Genomic DNA, 21611 nt, shown 5'->3' with positions numbered 1-21611 from the left:
AGAAACCCTGTCGACCTTCCATCCATGTCGACCTAGTGACTGTCAACCTATAGTGGTCGACCTAAACATTGTCGACCTAGATACTGTCGATTTGATGAACCACACCCCATGGGGCATAGCTAACACCTTCATTGGCCATTATACCATGTAGCCTATGGACAAGCTATAAATGTATTCCTGGGCACAATCGATTGACCATCGATGATTACTAATCATTGATGGTTTATTGCCGATAGCAAATGCTTTTGCCATCGATGGGAGAGAACCAGATGGTTTCCCTCCATCAATGGCACAGCATAAACAAATACTTTTCTTTACAAAGTGCCGAGACACAGAGCATAGCTCCGCCCCGACACCCATTAAGCCCCGGCCCCAGGCTGTGATTGGCCCGCAGGCCAGTCACTCAAACAACAGTGGATGAAACCATTGATGGTCACCCATGGCATAGTTGTTTACCATCGATGGCTACTTACCATCGAATGTGTGCACACTGATGGCCATCCCTAGCACAGTGTAAACAGCCGTCCAGGCATAGGTGGGCAAAGTGGGCTCCGCCTCTCATTACATCTAAGTGTAATAAGCCATTAGTAGAGATGGATGGTTGGCAGCACTGAAGTGTTTTGGACACATCTGAGACTCTGGGTCCCCTCGGGTCCCGGTATTGGTGTCCCACTTGTACCCCCTGTCACTGGGCCTGCACGTTGTAGACATACTGAAGTCCATCTCTTATATGGGAATCAGGAGACCCTCCCGCATTGCTTTCTCTCAGTACTGCGGCTGTAATATCACTGTATTTTCAGTTTGCAGGGTATTATCATTTTCAGGGCATGTTGCAATTGCTCTTAGGAGAATATTCATCAAAGAATATACCTGCAATTTATATTGATAATCCCTTAAATGTATCAAGAAGGGGCCGCAGCAGGTATCACCATCATCTGTAGCAGTACCTCCATTTCCGATCACTAAGCAGCCTCCATAGGGTTCTATAGGGGTTACTAAGCTGCTGGTTTTACCAAGCTCCAGAATACAAAGCATGAAGATGGCGTTAACCCTTTGTAGTCTATATCCTTCTCCGCCTGCCCCCGCGGAGGCACGAGCAGTACTTTTATCAAGTGGAATCCACATCAGCATCCATTAATCTCCTATACTGGGCTCACAAGTGCCAGGAAGGGGAAGCGGGGAAGGGGAGGGGGGGGGGGAGGATGGTTTGTAAGGGGAGGGGGGGGGGGGGGCAGCCCTCCTTTTCTGCCCATACTCGCTCCCAGCATCTTTTACTAAGCACCAAATAAATGCAAAGTGACCTGACATGCTGGGGAGTGTTGGGAGGGGGGTTTACATTAAAAGTGCGACCCCCGCCCTTCTTGGTACAGATACAGAACTCTACCCATTGGATTGCATGTACATAACTTGCTACATTAATACCGGGTCTCCTCTTTTAGTAATAGAAAGTATTTCTGGCTTTCAGGGCTGGAAACTAAAAGAACCAGAAACATTTGGGCTGGAACGCGTTGGGCGCACAATGTATCACTTCAGCGTGAGATGTTACCGTCTCCGATGTGTGTTATTACAGGTTGAGTTTGATCTGCTATAGATTGAGCCGCGCTCCATTAAATCCACTTTGTGAGCCAGCACCTCTGGCGGCTGAGCCAGGTTCCAGTGTTCTCCATATTGATGAATATTTGTGTTCCCTCATTTATTGCCTCCCATCAGTTGCTGTTAATTAGACATAAGTCTCTCTGCAGCAGCGCCCGCTGACCGGACGGGGATCTACATCAACATCCTGGCACCCAGTCAGAGTCATTATTATCCGCAAAGGCAATTAGCTTGTAATAACAGAAGTTACAGAACTATACTTTGGACAAAGGTTAAACTGAGGGAAAAGGATCTCTCGGCTCACAGCTGCATAGATTCTCATTCCATGGGTTCTAGGCTCCTTTCTGCGAGTGTGTTTTTTTAAGATTTTTATTCTAGCAATCCCGTTATGTCATTACAATGAAGCCATGAGCCGCTCTGGGAAAATTCACCGCTGCGCTATTCCCAAGTTAGGGCCTGGTCACAAGCACTTTGGGCCTCATTCCGACCTGATCGCATGCTAGGTTTTTTCGCTGCGGTGCGATCAGGTCAAAACTGTGCATGCGTATGCACCGCAATGTGCCTCGTACGGGTACAAAGCGTATCGTTGCTGGGCGATGGATTTAACGAAGAATCCATTCGCACAGCCGATCGCAAGGTGACTGACAGAAAGAAGGCGTTTGTGGGTGGCAACTGACCGTTTTCTGGGAGTGGTTGGAAAAACGCAGGCGTGTCCATGCGTTTGCAGGGCGGGTGTCTGACGTCAGTTCCGGGCCCGGACAGGCTGAAGTGATCGCAGCGGCTGAGTAAGTCCAGAGCTACTCAGAAACTGCACAAAACTTTTTTGTACCGCTCGGCTGCACAAGCTGCACACTTGCACAGCTAAAATACACTCCCCTATAGGTGGCGAATATCTGATCGCAATTCAAAAAGTTGCTAGCGAGGAATCAACTCGGAATGACCCCCTTTGTACCTCCGCAGTAATACCCACAGTATTATAAGCATAAAGCGTAAGTGAAATGTAAAATTGTTAATACACATTCCAACGTTAACAGAAAACTGTCCTTCCTCCCTGTGACGTAAATGGCTTCAGCCTTATTTAATTTAGCTGGTGTTGTGGTCAGAAGTTCCTGTGACAACGAACATGTGATCATCCAGAACCAATGTACTGAAGGCTGACAGCTTCATGATGCCACAGGTTGTTTCTGATGAGTACACAGACCATTATTCATTTATTTATTAACGGTTTCTTATATAGCGCAGCAAATTCCGTGGCGCTTTACAATTGGAGACAACAGTAAACAAAACAATACTGGGTAATAGCAGACAATCATAGAGGTAGGGAGGCCCTGCTCGCAAGCTTACACTCTGTGGGGAGATAGGCATTGATACACAAGGATAGGTGCTATCTATTGCAAACAGGTCCACCAGATTGGAAAGTTTCTTGGTGAGCTGTATGATATGGTCACACAGCAATGATGGTCTGGGGTCAGGAGGAAGGAAAAGTAAAGGAAGAGAAAATATGTGAGGATATGTGTGGACTGTACAGTGGGGAAGTAATTGGATAGGAAGCTTATGAAGGTTATGTGGGCGGGTACGGAATGTGATAGGCTTGTCTGAAGAGGTGAGTTTTCAGGGAACACTGAAGGTTTGGAGACTAGCGGTGAGTCTTATTGTGCACGGGAGGGCATTCCCCAGACTGGGTGCAGCCCGAAGAAAGTCCTGCAATTGTGAATGGGAGCATGTTAATACATATGAATATTAATAGCAGCCCAGAGCCGTAACTACGTGTGTGCCAAGTGGGCTTGGCACACAGCGCAGTTGCCCTGGGGGCGCACGGCCAGCGGCATGTAATGAGTCAAATTGACTCATTACATGCCGCCTCTGTGTGCGCCGTGCTGGAGGAGAGAGACCAGCGCCGGAGGCAGCGGACAAGGAGGAGGAGGGAGGGGGAGCAGGGAGCCGCAGCAGCGCTATGTTATTGGTAGTAAGCGCCGCTGCAGCATCCCCCTCTCCTTCCGTATTGGCTGCCCGGCAGCCAATACAGAAGGAGAGGGGGATGCTGCAGCGGCGCTTACTACCAATAACATAGTGCTGCTGCGGCTCCCTGCTCCCCCTCCCTCCTCCTCCTTCTCATCTCGCTGCCGCCACCGAGGGAGCAGCACGAGGAGCCTGTCAGCGGGGAGAAGGTAAGTATATCCCCCCCCCCCCTCTCTCTCTCTCTCTCTCTGTGTCTCTCTCTCTCTGTCTCTCTCTCTCTCTCTGTCTCTCTCTTGGACACCGCCTGCCGCAATGTGTAAAAAATGGAACTGGCTGCCGCAATGTGTAAAAAATGGGGATGGCTGCCGCAATGTGTAAAAAATGGGACTGGCTGCCGCAATGTGTAAAAAATGGGACTGGCTGCCGCAATGTGTAAAAAATGGGACTGGCTGCCGCAATGTGTAAAAAATGGGACTGGCTGCCGCAATGTGTAAAAAATGGGACTGGCTGCCGCAATGTGTAAAATGGGACTGGCTGCCGCAATGTGTAAAAAATGGGGATGGCTGCCGCAATGTGTAAAATGGGACTGGCTGCCGCAATGTGTAAAAAATGGGGACTGGCTGCCGCAATGTGTAAAATGGGGTCCTGGCTGCCGCAATGTGTAAAATGGGACTGGCTGCCGCAATGTGTAAAAAGGGGGACTGGCTGCCGCAATGTGTAAAAAATGGGACTGGCTGCCGCAATGTGTAAAAAATGGGGATGGCTGCCGCAATGTGTAAAAAATGGGGATGGCTGCCGCAAGAGACGTATCTAGCACGGGGCGAGCAGGGCACGTGCCCTGGGCGCTGTGGAAGCCCCAACAGAGGGGGCGCCACCGGCACGGCCCGCTCACCCCATGCGACAGGGATTCCGCCGGCGCTACCTGCGGCGCTCTCCCTGTCTTCCCGGCTGCTGTGCCTGTCACACTGGACAGGCAGCGGCAGCCAGGAGTCTCCGCTCATCCCCCCCCTCCTCCTCCCTACACATTGTATGTACTGTGCGCGATCGCGCGTGCGCGCGACCGCGACGTTACGCGCGTGCGCGCCTGCGCGGCTTCGGTGAGCGGGCTTAACAGCCAGGTGAGCGGACTTTAGTTTTTTTCTTTCGGGAGAGGGGGTAGCGGGACAGTGTGTGTGTGTGTGTGTGTGTGTGTGTGTGGGGGGGGGGGGGGGGGGGGACGACAGTGTGAGTGTGTGTTAATTGTGTGAGTGTGCTAATTGTGCGTGTGTGGGACAGTGTGAATGTGTGTTAATTGTGTGAGTGTGTTAATTGTGCGTGTGTGGGACAGTGTGAGTGTGTGTTAATTGTGTGTGTGTGGGACAGTGTGCGTGCGTGTGTGTTAATTGTATGTGTGTGTGGGACAGTGTGCGTGTGTGTGTGACAGTGTGCGTGTGTGTTAATTGTGTGTGTGACAGTGTGTGTTAATTGTGTGTGTGACAGTGTGTGTTAATTGTGTGTGTGGGACAGTGTGCATGTGTGTTAATTGTGTGTGTGGGACAGTGTGCATGTGTGTTAATTGTGTGTGCGTGTGTGTGTGTGTGTGGGACAGTGTGCGTGTGTGTTAATTGTGTGTGTGTGTGTGTGTGTGTGTGTGTGACAGTGTGCATGTGTGTTAATTGTGTGTGTGTGTGTGTGTGGGACAGTGCGTGTGTGTTAATTGTGTGACAGTGTGCGTGTGTGTGTGTGTGTGTGTGTGTGTGCGTGTGTGAGACAGTGTGCGTGTGTGTTAATTGTCCCCGCGGTGATTGGTGTATGCAGTGTGCGCCCCCCCCCCCTGTCCTCCTCCGCTGCTGCTGACAGGAGCGGTGTTGTGCGGCTCTCCCCCTCCTCCGCCGGCTCCGTCCTCCCGTCGTGGCCCTGCAGTGTGTGCCGGTCTCCCCAGCAGCAGCAGCAGGTTAGTCTCTCTCTCTCCTCCCCCCACACCCCCCCCTCTCTCTCTCTCTCCTCCTGTGGATTGAAGTTTGTAAGTATCATTTTCATTTTTACAGGTGCCCCTATTGGATTCTACTGGACAAGTGGACGTGACCGGCGTGGGATGTAGGTAAGTAATCTCTCTCATTTTTACAGGTGCCCCTATTGGATTCTACTGGACAAGTGGACGTGACCGGCGTGGGATGTAGGTAAGTAATGTGTCTCTCATTTTTACAGGTGCCCCTATTGGATTCTACTGGACAAGTGGACGTGACCGGCGTGGGATGTAGGTAAGTAATGTGTCTCTCATTTTTACAGGTGCCCCTATTGGATTCTACTGGACAAGTGGACGTGATCGGCGTGGGATGTAGGTAAGTAATCTGTCTCTCATTTTTACAGGTACCCCTATTGGATTCTACTGACAAGTGGACGTGACCGGCGTGGGATGTAGGTAAGTAATCTGTCTCTCATTTTTACAGGTGCCCCTATTGGATTCTACTGGACAAGTGGACGTGACCAGCGTGGGATGTAGGTAAGTAATGTGTCTCTCATTTTTACAGGTACCCCTATTGGATTCTTCTGACAAGTGGACGTGACCGGCGTGGGATGTAGGTAAGTAATCTGTCTCTCATTTTTACAGATTCCCCTACTGGATTCTACTGGACAAGTGGACGTGACCGGCGTGGGATGTAGGTAAGTAATCTGTCTCTCATTTTTACAGGTACCCCTATTGGATTCTACTGGACAAGTGGACGTGACCAGCGTGGGATGTAGGTCAGTAATCTGTCTCTCATTTTTACAGATTCCCCTACTGGATTCTACTGGACAAGTGGACGTGACCGGCGTGGGATGTAGGTAAGTAATCTGTCTCTCATTTTTACAGGTACCCCTATTGGATTCTACTGGACAAGTGGACGTGACCGGCGTGGGATGTAGGTAAGTAATCTGTCTCTCATTTTTACAGGTACCCCTATTGGATTCTACTGGACAAGTGGACGTGATCGGCGTGGGATGTAGGTAAGTAATGTGTCTCTCATTTTTACAGATTCCCCTACTGGATTCTACTGGACAAGTGGACGTGACCGGCGTGGGATGTAGGTAAGTAATCTGTCTCTCATTTTTACAGATTCCCCTACTGGATTCTACTGGACAAGTGGACGTGACCGGCGTGGGATGTAGGTAAGTAATCTGTCTCTCATTTTTACAGATTCCCCTACTGGATTCTACTGGACAAGTGGACGTGACCGGCGTGGGATGTAGGTAAGTAATCTGTCTCTCATTTTTACAGGTGCCCCTATTGAATTCTACTGGACAAGTGGACGTGATCGGCGTGGGATGTAGGTAAGTAATCTGTCTCTCATTTTTACAGATTCCCCTACTGGATTCTACTGGACAAGTGGACGTGACCGGCGTGGGATGTAGGTAAGTAATCTGTCTCTCATTTTTACAGATTCCCCTACTGGATTCTACTGGACAAGTGGACGTGACCGGCGTGGGATGTAGGTAAGTAATCTGTCTCTCATTTTTACAGATTCCCCTACTGGATTCTACTGGACAAGTGGACGTGACCGGCGTGGGATGTAGGTAAGTAATCTGTCTCTCATTTTTACAGGTACCCCTATTGGATTCTACTGGACAAGTGGACGTGACCGGCGTGGGATGTAGGTAAGTAATCTGTCTCTCATTTTTACAGGTGCCCCTATTGGATACTACTGGACAAGTGGACGTGACCGGCGTGGGATATAAGTAAGTATGTGTGAGTGTGTAAGTGTGTTTTAATAAATTTTTTACTGTCACGGTGTGTGAGTTGTGTTTTTATTTGGGTATTTTTTCTGTTGTAGAACTACAGGTACCAGCGGGCCCGTTATTTCCCCGCATGTTGGTACTTGAGGTTCTCCAAGTACCAGCAGGCGGGGGAGGCTTGCTGGGCCTTGTAGTTCCACAACAAAAAACAATATTCTTTTTTTTTATTATATGGCTATCAGCCTCCCATCCACCGCCCACGGATGGGAGGGACAGCCTCGGGCTTCACCCCTGGCCCTTGGGTGCCTGGAGGGGGGTGACCCCTTGATATAAGGGGACCCCACTCCTCCAGGGAACCCCGGCCAGTGGTGACTAGTTGGGGGGGTAATGCCACGGCCGCAGGGATCTACATAAATGTGTCCCCCGGCTGTGGCATTATGTCCCTGGCTAGTGGAGCCCGGTGCTGGTTTTAAAAATACGGGGGACCCCTACATCTTTTGTCCCCTGTATTTTTGGAACCAGGACCGGAATAAGAGCCCGGTGCTGGTTGTCTAAATACGGGGAACCCCTGTCCAATTTTTTCCCAGTGTTTAAACAACCAGGACCGGCTTAAAGAGCCCGAGGCTGGTTATACTTAGGAGGGGGGACCTCACGCATTTTTTTTTTGTACATTTTTTAACCCATTCAGACCCTTCTCCATTAAGATAATGGAAGACCTGGACAAAAAAATTGCATTCATGTCCTCCTCCTACTCCCTTCCCAGTCCCAAACACTAATTATTATTTTTTTCTATAAAAATGTACAATATATCACAAGTATGATGAGCGGGCAGGCAGCGGGCATTGGCGGCATCGGACTAGGATGCAAATTAGTGGCGGAGGGCTGGGTCAGTTGATGGTGGGCGGGTTTGTAAGCCATTGGTGGTGGCAGCGGGCATCGGCTCAGAGGCAGTGGCGGCAATTGGCTCGGTGGCGGTAGGGGTCATCGACAGGATTCGGCGGACATTATGGCTGTAGTGCCTCACCAGCCACTAACCTCACCGCACGCCACTGGTGAGTGGGACAGTGTGTGTGTGTGTGTGTGTGTGTGTGTGTGTGTGGGACAGTGTGAGTGTGTGTTAATTGTGTGTGTGTGTGGGACAGTGTGAGTGTGTGTACATTTTTGCAGTCCAGTGTGTGTGGGGGAAGGAAAAGTATGAGAATGTGTGTGTAGTCTAAGTGGGTGTGTGTGGGGTTTGGGGGTGGCCAGTCTGTGTGTGTGTGTGTGTGTGTGTGTGTGTGTGTGTGTGTGTGTGCAGTCTACAGCGTGTGTGTGTGTGTGTGTGTGTGTGTGTGTGTGTGTGTAAGTAAGTGGGTCGGGCAGTCTGTGTGTGTGGGCGGGATGTACTAATGGCCATTTACCGAAGAGAGATATGTATTAAACCACGGGCACTGAGATGCCCTTCTCACTCACCATCCAGCTGGGTGGGCGAGCCGGGCAGGTGGAAAGTCAGCAGCAGGGGCAGCATGCCGGATATCAGCAGCCGAGGGTGCGGACTGTAATGCACGTGTGGAGCCCAAAGCCGGAGATCAGCAGCATGTTGACCGGCAATAAGCGGCTTCTACTTCCGCGTTCAACATGCTGTCGATCTCCGGCTTTGGGCTTCGCAGGGTTCGGGGGATGGGTGTCCTCTGCCGGTGTACTGCAGCACCGGGGGTGCGGGCTCCGGAGGCTTTCAGCACTGTTGAATATCCAGCTGCCTCAAGTATGTACAGCCCGCACCCTCAGCTGCTGATATCCGGCATGCTGCTGGCTGTCCCCCCGCCCGGCTCGGCCACACAGCTGTATGGTGAGAAGGGCATCTCAGTTCCCTCAGTAAATGGCCTCTGCGGTAAACGATACTAATGCTTACCGTGGCAGTAACAGCGGGGAGGACGGCGCACATCGGGATCCTGCAGCAGGAGAGAAGAACCCCTTCGGAACGCAGCAGACCACACTGAAAAGGGTGCATCCACGGTGCGGTGCTCTGCATCCCGGGTGGCGCCGAAGATGTGGAGTGTCGGAGGTGGCAGAAGCGCCGCAGCTTGGGGTGAGAAACCGCTGCAGCCCTTCCGCTGCTAAACTCTGCAATCAGTCTATTAAGGGGGTAGGCTCCCCTCACCACAGTGCCCCGCAGGATTACTTAATTAAGGGGGTAGGATCCCCTCACTCTATAATGGGAATTTTGGCTCATACCATGTGCTGTAACGTGAATTTTGGCCCATACCGTGTGCTATAATGTGAATTACGGCTCATACCGTGTGGGGTAATGTGAATTTCGGCTCATACCATGTGGGGTAATGTGAATTTCGGCTCATACCGTGTGGGGTAATGTGAATTTCGGCTCATACCGTGTGGGGTAATGTGAATTTCGGCTCATACCGTGTGGGGTAATGTGAATTTCGGCTCATACCGTGTGCTGTAATGTGAATTTCGGCTCATACCGTGTGCTGTAATGTGAATTTCGTCCCATACCGTGTGCTGTAATGTGAATTTTGGCTCATACCGTGTGCTGTAATGTGAATTTCGGCTCATACCGTGTGCTATAATGTGAATTTCGGCTCATACCATGTGGGGTAATGTGAATTTCGGCTCATACTGTGTGCTATAATGGGAATTTCGGCTCATACCATGTGGGGTAATGTGAATTTCGGCTCATACCGTGTGCTATAATGTGAAAGGGGCACCAGTACTAGATAGTATAAGGGGTCCTACTACACTGAAGGACACGCCCCTTTTGAGTGACCACGCCCCTTTTACGGCGCGCGCGCATCACTGCTATCTACACTCTCATTCCGCCTTCAAAAATTCTACCTCAACCATTGCACCTACATCTATACATACACACCCTGACATCTTTATATAAAGTGACACTGGTGGTGTCTGCACATACTTTCCTTTTGTATTTTTTTTTTTTTGTGGTGGTGGGGGGGGGGGGCACCATTATTGATCTTGCCCTGGGCTCCAAAAACCCTAGTTACGCCTCTGGCTGCCGCAATGCGTAAAAAATGGGACTGGCTGCCGCAATGTGTAAAATGGGACTGGCTGCCGCAATGTGTAAAAAGGGGGACTGGCTGCCGCAATGTGTAAAATGGGGTCCTGGCTGCCGCAATGTGTAAAATGGGACTGGCTGCCACAATGTGTAAAAAGGGGGACTGGCTGCCGCAATGTGTATAAAGGGGGACACCGTCTGCCGTAATGTGTAAAAACGGGGACGCTGTCTGCTGTAATTGTAAAAAAGGGACGCTGTCTGCCGCAATGTGTAAAAAGAAGGACCGGCTGCCGCAATGTGTTAAAAGGGAGACTGGCTGCTGTAATGTGTAAAAAGGGGGACTGGCTGCCGCAATGTGTAAAAAGGGTCTATCTGCCGCAATGTGTAAAAAGGGGGACTGGCTGCCGCAATATGTAAAAAGGGGGACGCTGTCTGCTGTAATGTATAAAAGGGGCTCTACCTGGTGTAGTGGCGCTACTGTGCAGCGTAATTTGAATAATGTAGACTACTGTGCACCGTAGTATGACTTGCTATTATTTTGTGGCCACGCCCCTTCCCGTGAAGCCACGCCCCTACAAAAAATTTTGCACGCCTACGGCGCGCTCTGCCCCTATCTTACATAGGGGGGGGGCGCGCCACTGTCGTTTCTTGCACACAGCACTAAAATGCCTAGTTACGGCACTGAGCCCAGAGGATAGATGACCACACGGACGTGCAAAAAGCTAAATATATTAGAAATGAAGCATTTGTAACAGACAGTGAAAGTAACATGCCGTATGTTTACTTATGTGTTGCCTGTTCCTATGTCTGCTAAGCCATTAGATGTGTATAACAAGCTTAAAAAAATAATAATTGGGAAAAGTGTAAATCAAATGATACATCTGCTCCTGACCCTCTAACTGCACAAATCATCAATAAAGGCAGATCTGACACCCGTATCCGCAAGAGAAGAAGGGAAGACAAACAGCAGGAAAATAAAAGGGTGTTTTTCCCATATACTGCCCATAATTTAAACACTACTGTATGTAACCCAATATACTCTGACAGCACCTCCTTATCTAACTGTAGCAAATATCACATTTACCCTCTCTGGCTCCTTATCTAACTGTAGCAAATATCACATTTACCCTCTCTGGCTCCTTATCTAACTGTAGCAAATATCACATTTATCCTCTCTGGCTCCTTATCTAACTGTAGCAAATATCACATTTACCCTCTCTGGCTCCTTATCTAACTGTAGCAAATATCACATTTACCCTCTCTGGCTCCTTATCTAACTGTAGCAAATATCACATTTATCCTCTCTGGCTCCTTATCTAACTGTAGCAAATATCACATTTATCCTCTCTGGCTCCTTATCTAACTGTAGCAAATATCACATTTACCCTCTCTGGCTCCTTATCTAACTGTAGCAAATATCACATTAACCCTCTCTGGCTCCTTATCTTCTAACTGTAGCAAATATCACATTTACCCTCTCTGGCTCCTTATCTAACTGTAGCAAATATCACATTTACCCTCTCTGGCTCCTTATCTAACTGTAGCAAATATCACATTAACCCTCTCTGGCTCCTTATCTTCTAACTGTAGCAAATATCACATTTACCCGCTCTGGCTCCTTATCTAACTGTAGCAAATATCACATTTACCCTCTCTGGCTCCTTATCTAACTGTAGCAAATATCACATTAACCCTCTCTGGCTCCTTATCTTCTAACTGTAGCAAATATCACATTTACCCTCTCTGGCTCCTTATCTAACGGTAGCAAATATCACATTTACCCTCTCTGGCTCCTTATCTAACTGTAGCAAATATCACATTTACCCTCTCTGGCTCCTGGTGACAAAACTAATGCAGCACAAGGACGCAAATTCTCCTGGTCATTCCTCATTAGGCTGAGAACCACCTCCACCCAGGATCTGAAATATTTTCTTAGCCCAACATTCCTGATGGAATACATACTATATTCCGGCTGTTGGGATGCTGGTGGTCCCATGACCGCGGCATCCCAATGTTGAAGATCCCAACATCAGAGGAGGTGAGTATTTCTACACCCCCTCCCTCATTCCCCGTCCCCTACCCTAACCCTCCGGGGGGGGTGGCTACGGCAACACCCCTCCCCCCAGTGCCTAACACTAACCTTCCCTAGTGCCTAACCCTAAACCACCACACCTCTTGGGCCATAACCCTGACCCCCACCCCGATACTCACCTTCGGGATGTCAGCCACCAGTGATCCGGCGCCGTTCTTCTCAGAGGTGTAAGGTTTCCTGCGACGGTCATATGACTAGCGGCAACTCGACAGCTAAATGCATCCCTTACTGATAATGATATGAGATAAAGTACTCTCAGCTGTAAGTTATATTTATATTAGAAGTGGAGTCTTCTGTGGTACCATGGGGGGGAATTCAGACCTGATCGTAGCAGCACATTTGTTAGCAGTTGGGCAAAACCATGGTGGTCATTCCGAGTTGATCGCTAGCTGCATTCGTTCGCTGTGCAGCAATGAGGCAAAAAAATGGCACTTCTGTGTATGCGGCGCAATGCGAACGCGCAACGTAAAAGTACAAATAAAGATGTAGTTTCACACAAGGTGTAGCAACGCTTTTCAGTCGCACTGCTGGCCGCAGAGTGATTGACAGGAAGTGGGCGTTTCTGGTTGTCAACTGACCGTTTTCAGGGAGTGTTCGAAAAAACGCAGGCGTGCCAGGAAAAACGCAGGCGTGGCTGGGCGAACGCAGGGCGTGTTTGTGACGTCAAAACAGGAACTGAATAGTCTGAAGTGATCGCAAGCGCTGAGTAGGTTTTGAGCTACTCTAAAACTCCACAAAATAAATTTGTAGCCGCTCTGCGATCCTTTCGTTCGCACTTCTGCTAAGCTAAAATACGCTCCCAGTTGGAGGCGGCATAGCGTTTGCACGGCTGCTAAAAACTGCTAGCGAGCGAACAACTCGGAATGACCACCCATGTGCACTGCAGGGGGGCAGATGTAACATGTGCAGAGAGAGTTAGATTTGGGTGGGGTGTGTTCAAACGGGTGGTCTTCAGGTTTCATGGTATACCGGCGCCGGAATCCCGACAGCCGGCATACCGACAGATTTTTTCCCTCGTGGGGGTCCAAGAACCCCCTGGAGGGAGAATAAATAGCGTGGCGCGCCACCATGCCTGCAGCGTGGTGAGCTCATTTGTGCTCGCCACGCTGTCAGTATGCCGGCGGTCGGGCTCCCGGCGCCGGTAGCCCGCCGACAAACCATACTACACCCGTTCAAACTGACATCTAAATTGCATCTAAAGCAGCCAGTATTTACCCTGCACAGAAACAAAATAACCCACCCAAATCTAACTCTCTCTGCACATATTACATCTGCCCCACCTGCAGTGCACATGGTTTTGCCCAACTGCTAACAAATTTGCTGCTACGATCAGGTCTGAATTACTAGGTGACTTCTAATATCTGTAATAACTGACAGTAGAGTACTGTACATTACTGTACATTACTCGCTATAATACACAGGGTTTTCTAATGAAGAGTGAAATGATGACATCTCAGAATTCACTCTTTATGCATGTATTATTAACAAGAGTTTATTATTATTATTATTATTATTATTATTATTGTAAAAATTCTCTACAGTGCCACATATTGGGAAAAGCCATGGGTTACCTAAAACGAGAACATGCATAATAGCCCAAAAAAGTAAAAGTCTAACAATGGGTGGGAAAGACCCTCCTCATGACACCATACAGTCTAGGAGGTGCATAGGCGAATCTAGGGGGGTGGTCCGGGGGTGTACCGGACCACCCATTACCCTGAATCCATGATTCACCCCGCCGGCCCCCATTCCTCAGCTCCCAGCCGCCTCACCCCGCCGGCCCTCACTCTTCAGCTCCCAGCCGCCTCACCCCGCCGGCCCCCATTCCTCAGCTCCCAGCCGCCTCACCCCGCCGGCCCCCATTCCTCAGCTCCCAGCCACCTCACCCCGCCGGCCCCCATTCCTCAGCTCCCAGCTGCTTCACCCCGCCAGCCCCCATTCCTCAGCTGCCTCACCCCGCCGGCCCCCATTCCTCAGCTCCCAGCTGCCTCACACCGCCGGCCCCCATTCCTCAGCTCCCAGCCGCCTCACCTCGCAGGCCCCCATTCCTCAGCTCCCAGCTGCCTCACACCGCCGGCCCCCATTCCTCAGCTCCCAGCTGCCTCACCCCGCCAGCCCCATTCCTCAGCTGCCTCACCCCGCCAGCCCCATTCCTCAGCTGCCTCACCCCACCGGCCCCCATTCCTCAGCTCCCAGCTGCCTCACACCACCGGCCCCCATTCGTCAGCTCCCAGCCGCCTCACCCCGCCGGCCCCCATTCCTCTGCTACCAGCTGCCTCACCCCGCCGGCCCCCACTCCTCAGCTCCCAGCCGCCTCACCCCGCCGGCCCCCATTCCTCAGCTGCCTCACCCCGCAGGCCCCCATTCCTCAGCTCCCAGCCACCTCACCCCGCCAGCCCCCATTCCTCAGCTCCCAGCCGCCTCACCCCGCCGGCCCCCATTCCTCAGCTCCCAGCCGCCTCACCCCGCCGGCCCCCATTCCTCAGCTCCCAGCTGCCTCACCCCACCAGCCCCCATTCCTCAGCTCCCAGCTGCCTCACACCGCCGGCCCCCATTCCTCAGCTCCCAGCCGCCTCACCCCGCCGGCCCCCATTCCACAGCTCCCAGCCGCCTAACCCCGCCGGCCCCCATTTCTCAGCTCCAAGCCGCCTCACCCCGCCGGCCCCCATTCCTCAACTCCCAGCTGCCTCACCCCACCGGTCCCCATTCCTCAGCTCCCAGCCGCCTCACCCCGCCGGCCCCCATTCCTCAGCTCCCAGCCGCCTCACCCCGTCGACCCTCATTCCTCAGCTCCCAGCCGCCTCACCCCGCCGGCCCCCATTCCTCAGCTCCCAGCCGCCTAACCCCGCCGGCCCCCATTTCTCAGCTCCAAGCCGCCTCACCCCGCCGGCCCCCATTCCTCAGCTGCCTCACCCCGCCGGCCCCCATTCCTCAGCTCCCAGCTGCCTCACCCCACCGGCCCCCATTCCTCAACTCCCAGCCGCCTCACCCCACCGGTCCCCATTCCTCAGCTCCCAGCCGCCTCACCCCGCCGGCCCCCATTCCTCAGCTCCCAGCCGCCTCACCCCGCCGACCCTCATTCCTCAGCTCCCAGCCGCCTCACCCTGCCGACGCCCATTCCTCAGCTCCCAGCTGCCTCACCCCGCCGGCCCCCATTCCTCAGCTCCCAGCCACCTCACCCAGCCAGCCCCCATTCCTCAGCTCCCAGCCGCCTCACCCCGCCGGCCCCCATTCCTCAGCTCCCAGCCGCCTCACCCCGCCGGCCCCCATTACTCAGCTCCCAGCCGCCTCACCCCGCCGACCCTCATTCCTCAGCTCCCAGCCGCCTCACCCTGCCGACCCCCATTCCTCAGCTCCCAGCTGCCTCACCCCGCCGGCCCCCATTCCTCAGCTCCCAGCTGCCTCACCCCGCCGGCCCCCATTCCTCAGCTCCCAGCCACCTCACCCCGCCAGCCCCCATTCCTCAGCTCCCAGCCGCCTCACCCCGCCGGCCCCCATTCCTCAGCTCCCAGCTGCCTCACCCCGCCGGCCCCCATAACTCAGCTCCCAGCCGTCTCACCCCACCGGCTTTACGACTCCCAGGGGGAAGAGTGGTGACCCTGCTGTTATATTATTAGAAGGGGGGGCGGGAGGTGGAGGAGAGGCACATTGAGAGACATTAAAGAGGGGAGGGGGGGCACTGAGAGACAGGGGGGAGAGAGAGAGAGACACACATTGAGAGACATGGGGATGGTGTGCAGAGAGACTTTCCAGTGGGTAGGTGATGGTGTGCTGAGAGACGATGCAGGGGGTAGGTGATGGTGTGCTGAGAGATGATGCAGGGGGTAGGTGATGGTGTGCTGAGAGACGACACAGGGGGTAAGTGATGGTGTGCAGAGAGACTTTCCAGGGGGTAGGTGATGGTGTGCTGAGAGACAATGCAGGGGGTAGGTGATGGTGTGCAGAGAGACGATGCAGGGGGTAGGTGATGGTATGCTGAGAGACAATGCAGGGGTAGGTGATGGTGTGCAGAGAGACTTTCCAGGGGGTAGGTGATGGTGTGTTGAGAGACAATGCAGGGGGTAGGTGATGGTGTGCAGAGAGACCAGGGGGTAGGTGATGGTGTGCTGAGAGACAATGCAGGGGGTAGGTGATGGTGTGCAGAGAGACTTTCCAGAGGGTAGATGATGGTGTGCTGAGGGACGATGCAGAGGGTAGGTGATGGTGTGCTGAGAGACGACACAGGGTGTAAGTGATGGTGTGCAGAGAGACGATGCAGGTGGTAGGTGATGGTGTGCTGAGAGACAATGCAGGGGGTAGGTGATGGTGTGCTGAGAGACAATGCAGGGGGTAGGTGATGGTGTGCTGAGTGATGGTACAGGGGTTGGTGATAGTGTGCTGAGAAGCAATGCAGGGGGTAGGTGATGGTGTGCTGAGAGACGATGCAGGGGGTTGGTGATGGTGTGCTGAGAGACGATTCAGGGTGTAGGTGATGATGTGCTGAGAGACAATGCAGGGGGTAGGTGATGGTGTGCTGAGTGATGGTGCAGGGGGTAGGTGATGGTGTGCTGAGAGACAATGCAGGGGGTTGGTGATTGTGTGCTGAGAGACAATGCAGGGGGTAGGTGATGGTGTGCTGATAGACGATGCAGGGGGTAGGTGATGGTGTGCTGAGAGACGATGCAGGGGGTAGGTGATGGTGTGCTGAGAGACGAGGCAGGTGGTAGGTGATGGTGTGCTGAGAGACGAGGCAGGGGGTAGGTGATGGTGTGCTGAGAGACGAAACAGGGGGTATGTGATGGTGTGCTGAGAAACGATGCAGGGGGTAGGTGATGGTGTGCTGAGAGACGATGCAGGGGGTAGGTGATGGTGTGCTGAGAGATGGTGCAGGGGGTAGGTGATGGTGTGCTGAGAGACGAGGCAGGGGGTAGGTGATGGTGTGCTGAGAGACGAAACAGGGGGTAGGTGATGGTGTGCTGAGAAACGATGCAGGGGGTAGGTGATGGTGTGCTGAGAGACGATGCAGGGGGTAGGTGATGGTGTGCTGAGAGACGATGCAGGGGGTAGGTGATGTTGTGCTGAGAGATGATGCAGGGGGTAGGTGATGGTGTGCTGAGAGACGATGCAGGGGGTAGGTGATGGTGTGCTGAGAGACGATGCAGGGGGTAGGTGATGGTGTGCTGAGAGATGATGCAGGGGGTAGGTGATGTTGTGCTGAGAGATGATGCAGGGGGTATGTGAGGGTATGCTGAGAGACGATGCAGGGGGGTTGGTAACGGTGTGCTGAGAGACGATGCAGGGGGTAGGTGATGGTGTGCTGAGAGATGATGCAGGGGGTAGGTGATGGTGTGCTGAGAGACGATGCAGGGGGTATGTGAGGGTGTGCTGAGAGACGATGCAGGGGGGTAGGTGATGGTGTGCTGAGGGACGATGCAGGGGGTAGGTGATGGTGTGCTGAGAGACGAGGCAGGGGGTAGGTGATGGTGTGCTGAGAGACGAGGCAGGGGGTATGTGATGGTGTGCTGAGAGATGACGCAGGGGGTAGGTGATGTTGTGCTGAGAGATGACACATGGGGTTGGTGATGGTGTGCTGAGAGACGATGCAGGGGGTATGTGAGGGTGTGCTGAGAGACGATGCAGGGGGGTAGGTGATGGTGTGCTGAGGGACGATGCAGGGGGTAGGTGATGGTGTGCTGAGAGACGAGGCAGGGGGTAGGTGATGGTGTGCTGAGAGACGAGGCAGGGGGTATGTGATGGTGTGCTGAGAGATGACGCAGGGGGTAGGTGATGTTGTGCTGAGAGATGACACATGGGGTTCGTGATGGTGTGCTGAGAGACGATGCAGGGGGTAGGTGATGGTGTGCTGAGAGACGATGCAGGGTTTGGTGATGGTGTGCTGAGAGACGAGGCAGGGGGTAGGTGATGGTGTGCTGAGAGACGAGGCAGGGGGTATGTGATGGTGTGCTGAGAGATGACGCAGGGGGTAGGTGATGTTGTGCTGAGAGATGACACATGGGGTTGGTGATGGTGTGCTGAGAGACGATGCAGGGGGTATGTGAGGGTGTGCTGAGAGACGATGCAGGGGGGTAGGTGATGGTGTGCTGAGGGACGATGCAGGGGGTAGGTGATGGTGTGCTGAGAGACGAGGCAGGGGGTAGGTGATGGTGTGCTGAGAGACGAGGCAGGGGGTATGTGATGGTGTGCTGAGAGATGACGCAGGGGGTAGGTGATGTTGTGCTGAGAGATGACACATGGGGTTGGTGATGGTGTGCTGAGAGACGATGCAGGGGGTAGGTGATGGTGTGCTGAGAGACGATGCAGGGTTTGGTGATGGTGTGCTGAGAGACGAGGCAGGGGGTAGGTGATGGTGTGCTGAGAGATGACGCACGGGGTAGGTGATGGTGTGCTGAGAGACGATGCAGGGGGTAGGTGATGGTGTGCTGAGAGATGATGCAGGGGGTAGGTGATGGTGTGCTGAGAGACAATGCAAGGGGTAGGTGATGGTGTGCTGAGAGACGACACGGGTAGGTGATGGTGTGCTGAGACGTCACAGAGGATAGGTGATGGCGTGCTGAGAGACGACGCAGGGGATAGGTGATGGTGTGCTGAGAGACGACGCAGGGGATAGGTGATGGTGTGCTGAGAGACGACACAGAGGATAGGTGATGGCGTGCTGAGAGACGACACAGCGGATAGGTGATGGCGTGCTGAGAGACGACGCAGGGGATAGGTGATGGTGTGCTGAGAGATTATGCAGGGGGTAGGTGATTGTGTGCTGAGAGACGATGCAGGGGGTAGGTGATGGTGTGCTGAGAGACGATGCAGGGAGTAGGTGATGGTGTGCTGAGAGACTTTGCAGGGGGTAGGTGATGGTGTGCTGAGAGACGATGCAGGGGGTAGGTAATGGTGTGCTCAGAGACTTTGCAGGGGGTAGGTGTGCTGAGAGACGACACGAGAGGGTGATGGTGATGTGGCTGAGAGACGCAGGGGGTAGGTGATGGCGTGCTGAGAGACGACGCAGGGGATAGGTGATGGTGTGCTGAGAGACGATGTAGGGGGTAGGTGATGGTGTGCTGAGAGATTATGCAGGGGGTAGGTGATGGTGTGCTGAGAGACAATGCAGGGGGTAGGTGATGGTGTGCTGAGAGATTATGCAGGGGGTAGGTGATGGTGTGCTGAGAGACTTTGCAGGGGGTAGGTGATGGTGTGCTGAGAGACGATGCAGGGGGTAGGTAATGGTGTGCTCAGAGACTTTGCAGGGGGTAGGTGTGCTGAGAGACGACACGAGAGGGTGATGGTGATGTGGCTGAGAGACGCAGGGGGTAGGTGATGGTGTGCTGAGAGACGACACAAGAGGGAGATGGTGGTGTGGCTGAGAGACGCAGGGAGCAGGATGTGAGTCTGGTTGAACCGCTGTTGTATGATGCTGACCTTGTTCATTTTTCTACACAACACAGGCATCTTCTGGACGATGGGATCTCCTACATGAATAGTGAATACCGACTGAAGACGCCGTCTGCCTTAGAGGGTACAGTTCTTCAGAGGTTCCATATTGCGATCAACCATCATATAGTTAAGGTACATTTGGATTTGAAATGAGTGTTCCCAGTGTGACAAGAAACAGGTAGAGTGTCATGTTGACGCGCCCCATTTTCAGTGACCATGCCCACTCTGGTATGTGGCCACGCCCATTTTTCCACCTTCGGCGTGCGCACATGATTAGCTTTGCAGGTCTTTTTGGGAGTGGGGGCCCAACTGGGACCACCCATTACCAAATGTCTAGTTTCGCCTATGTCTAGGTGATTACAATATATACTTACCTCCTCCTTCTCCGCTGCACCGACATCCTCGGAAGATGGTGCTGCGCAGTGAAAGCAAATACTCGGGAACTGTGCGCATGCGCCATCTTCCTGAATATCACTGGGTAGATGGCACTGCGGAAGGAGGAGAGACCAGGTTGCTCTGCATGGCCCCTCAGGCATTAATATGCCCCTGACACGTGGGGAGATTACACGGTAGTACGGGGAAGTGGGCGAGTAAATTAGGTGTTGGCAGAACTCAGGGGCATAGTTTCAGCAGACCAGGGACTATTGTGTTCTGACCTGACGTTGCCTGGTAAAATGTTGGAGTGTATACTTACAGTATATTAATATCACTTGCATATTTGGGCAGCACGGTTGGTGTAATGGTTAGCATTACTGCCTCACAGTACTGAGGTCATAGGTTCAATTCCCCCCAAGGCCCTATCTGTGTGGAGTTTGTATATTTTCTCCATGCTTGCGTGGGTTTCCTCTGGGTACTCCAATTTCCTCCTACACTCCAGAAATATACTGGTAGGTTAATTGGCTCCCAACAAAAATGAATATTTAGGGGTGTGGCCCTTTGATAAATATATATATAGTTCATACTGTAATACTAGTGTGTGCATGATAATATACCAAATTAATAACCACAATGCACTGTAGAGAATACACCATTGTCCTGTGTAGTATAAGGTAACATATGTATATATAATGTATAATTCAAGTGCAAAGTCTGGAACTGCTCCCTAGAGGAGGGGGTGATAGGGGGGCCAACTGGGGGATTCCCCCTGTACGTCAGTCCAACCCTGGCAATGGGGCACCCAGTTGCTAAGCTTCGTTATCAATATGAAGAAACAACGGGGATAATTCAGACCTGATCACAGCGTGCATTCCAGAGAGCCAATGGTGCCCAGCGATCGCCTCTGCCTGATTGACAGACAGAAATGGTCGCTGTGTGGGAGGCGGCGTTTTGACACCATTTTGGGGGTGAAGGGGGCGGGCCGCGGTGGTTGTGTGACGTCACACGCAGCTGCTGTGACCCAGGAAGTGACGAGTAGCTCCCTTGCCTGCGTGCGATGCTCTTGTACCTGTGCGGGGTGGGTAGGGACTGACAAGCGGGATGGACTAACGTTCCCCCGCATGTCAGGGTGGCTGATCGTAGATGTACTAAATTTAGCACAGCTACGATCAGGTCTGAATTAGGCCCAATAAGAGCAACTTGGTTATAATATGCTAAGTAATTTATAAGAAGGGAATGCTGTATAACGGGTTGTCCTCACTAATACCCCTTTTCCACTTGCTAGCACGGGTCGCAGCCGGGAGCCTGACACGCCTGCTACCCGCGCTATAGCCCCCTTCTACACTGAGCTCACCAACCCGGCATATTGCTGGGTTGGTGACGCTGCTGGTGACGCGGCAGGGGCGGCGCTGGGAAATCACATGATCTCCCAGCTCCGCCCTTCCAAACACTGTGAATGGGAGC

At 52.7% G+C, this 21611-nt stretch overlaps 1 long non-coding RNA gene across 2 annotated transcripts in view; it reads left to right on the top strand.

Moving 5' to 3' along the window:
• The first annotated feature begins 4607 nt into the window (after positions 1-4607).
• The window catches only part of LOC134927119 (uncharacterized), a 198698-nt gene continuing 181694 nt past the window's right edge, over positions 4608-21611 (top strand). For both annotated transcript variants that reach the window (XR_010177561.1, XR_010177562.1), the window contains exons 1-3: positions 4608-4670; positions 9145-9313; positions 19784-19904. This is a non-coding gene — a long non-coding RNA (uncharacterized LOC134927119). The remainder of the gene's footprint in view (positions 4671-9144; positions 9314-19783; positions 19905-21611) is intronic.

This window comes from Pseudophryne corroboree, chromosome 5 (assembly GCF_028390025.1).
Source record: "Pseudophryne corroboree isolate aPseCor3 chromosome 5, aPseCor3.hap2, whole genome shotgun sequence".
NCBI lineage: Eukaryota > Metazoa > Chordata > Amphibia > Anura > Myobatrachidae > Pseudophryne > Pseudophryne corroboree.
Note: the sequence above shows the minus strand (reverse complement) of the source record. Positions and strands in the feature narration are given on the sequence as shown.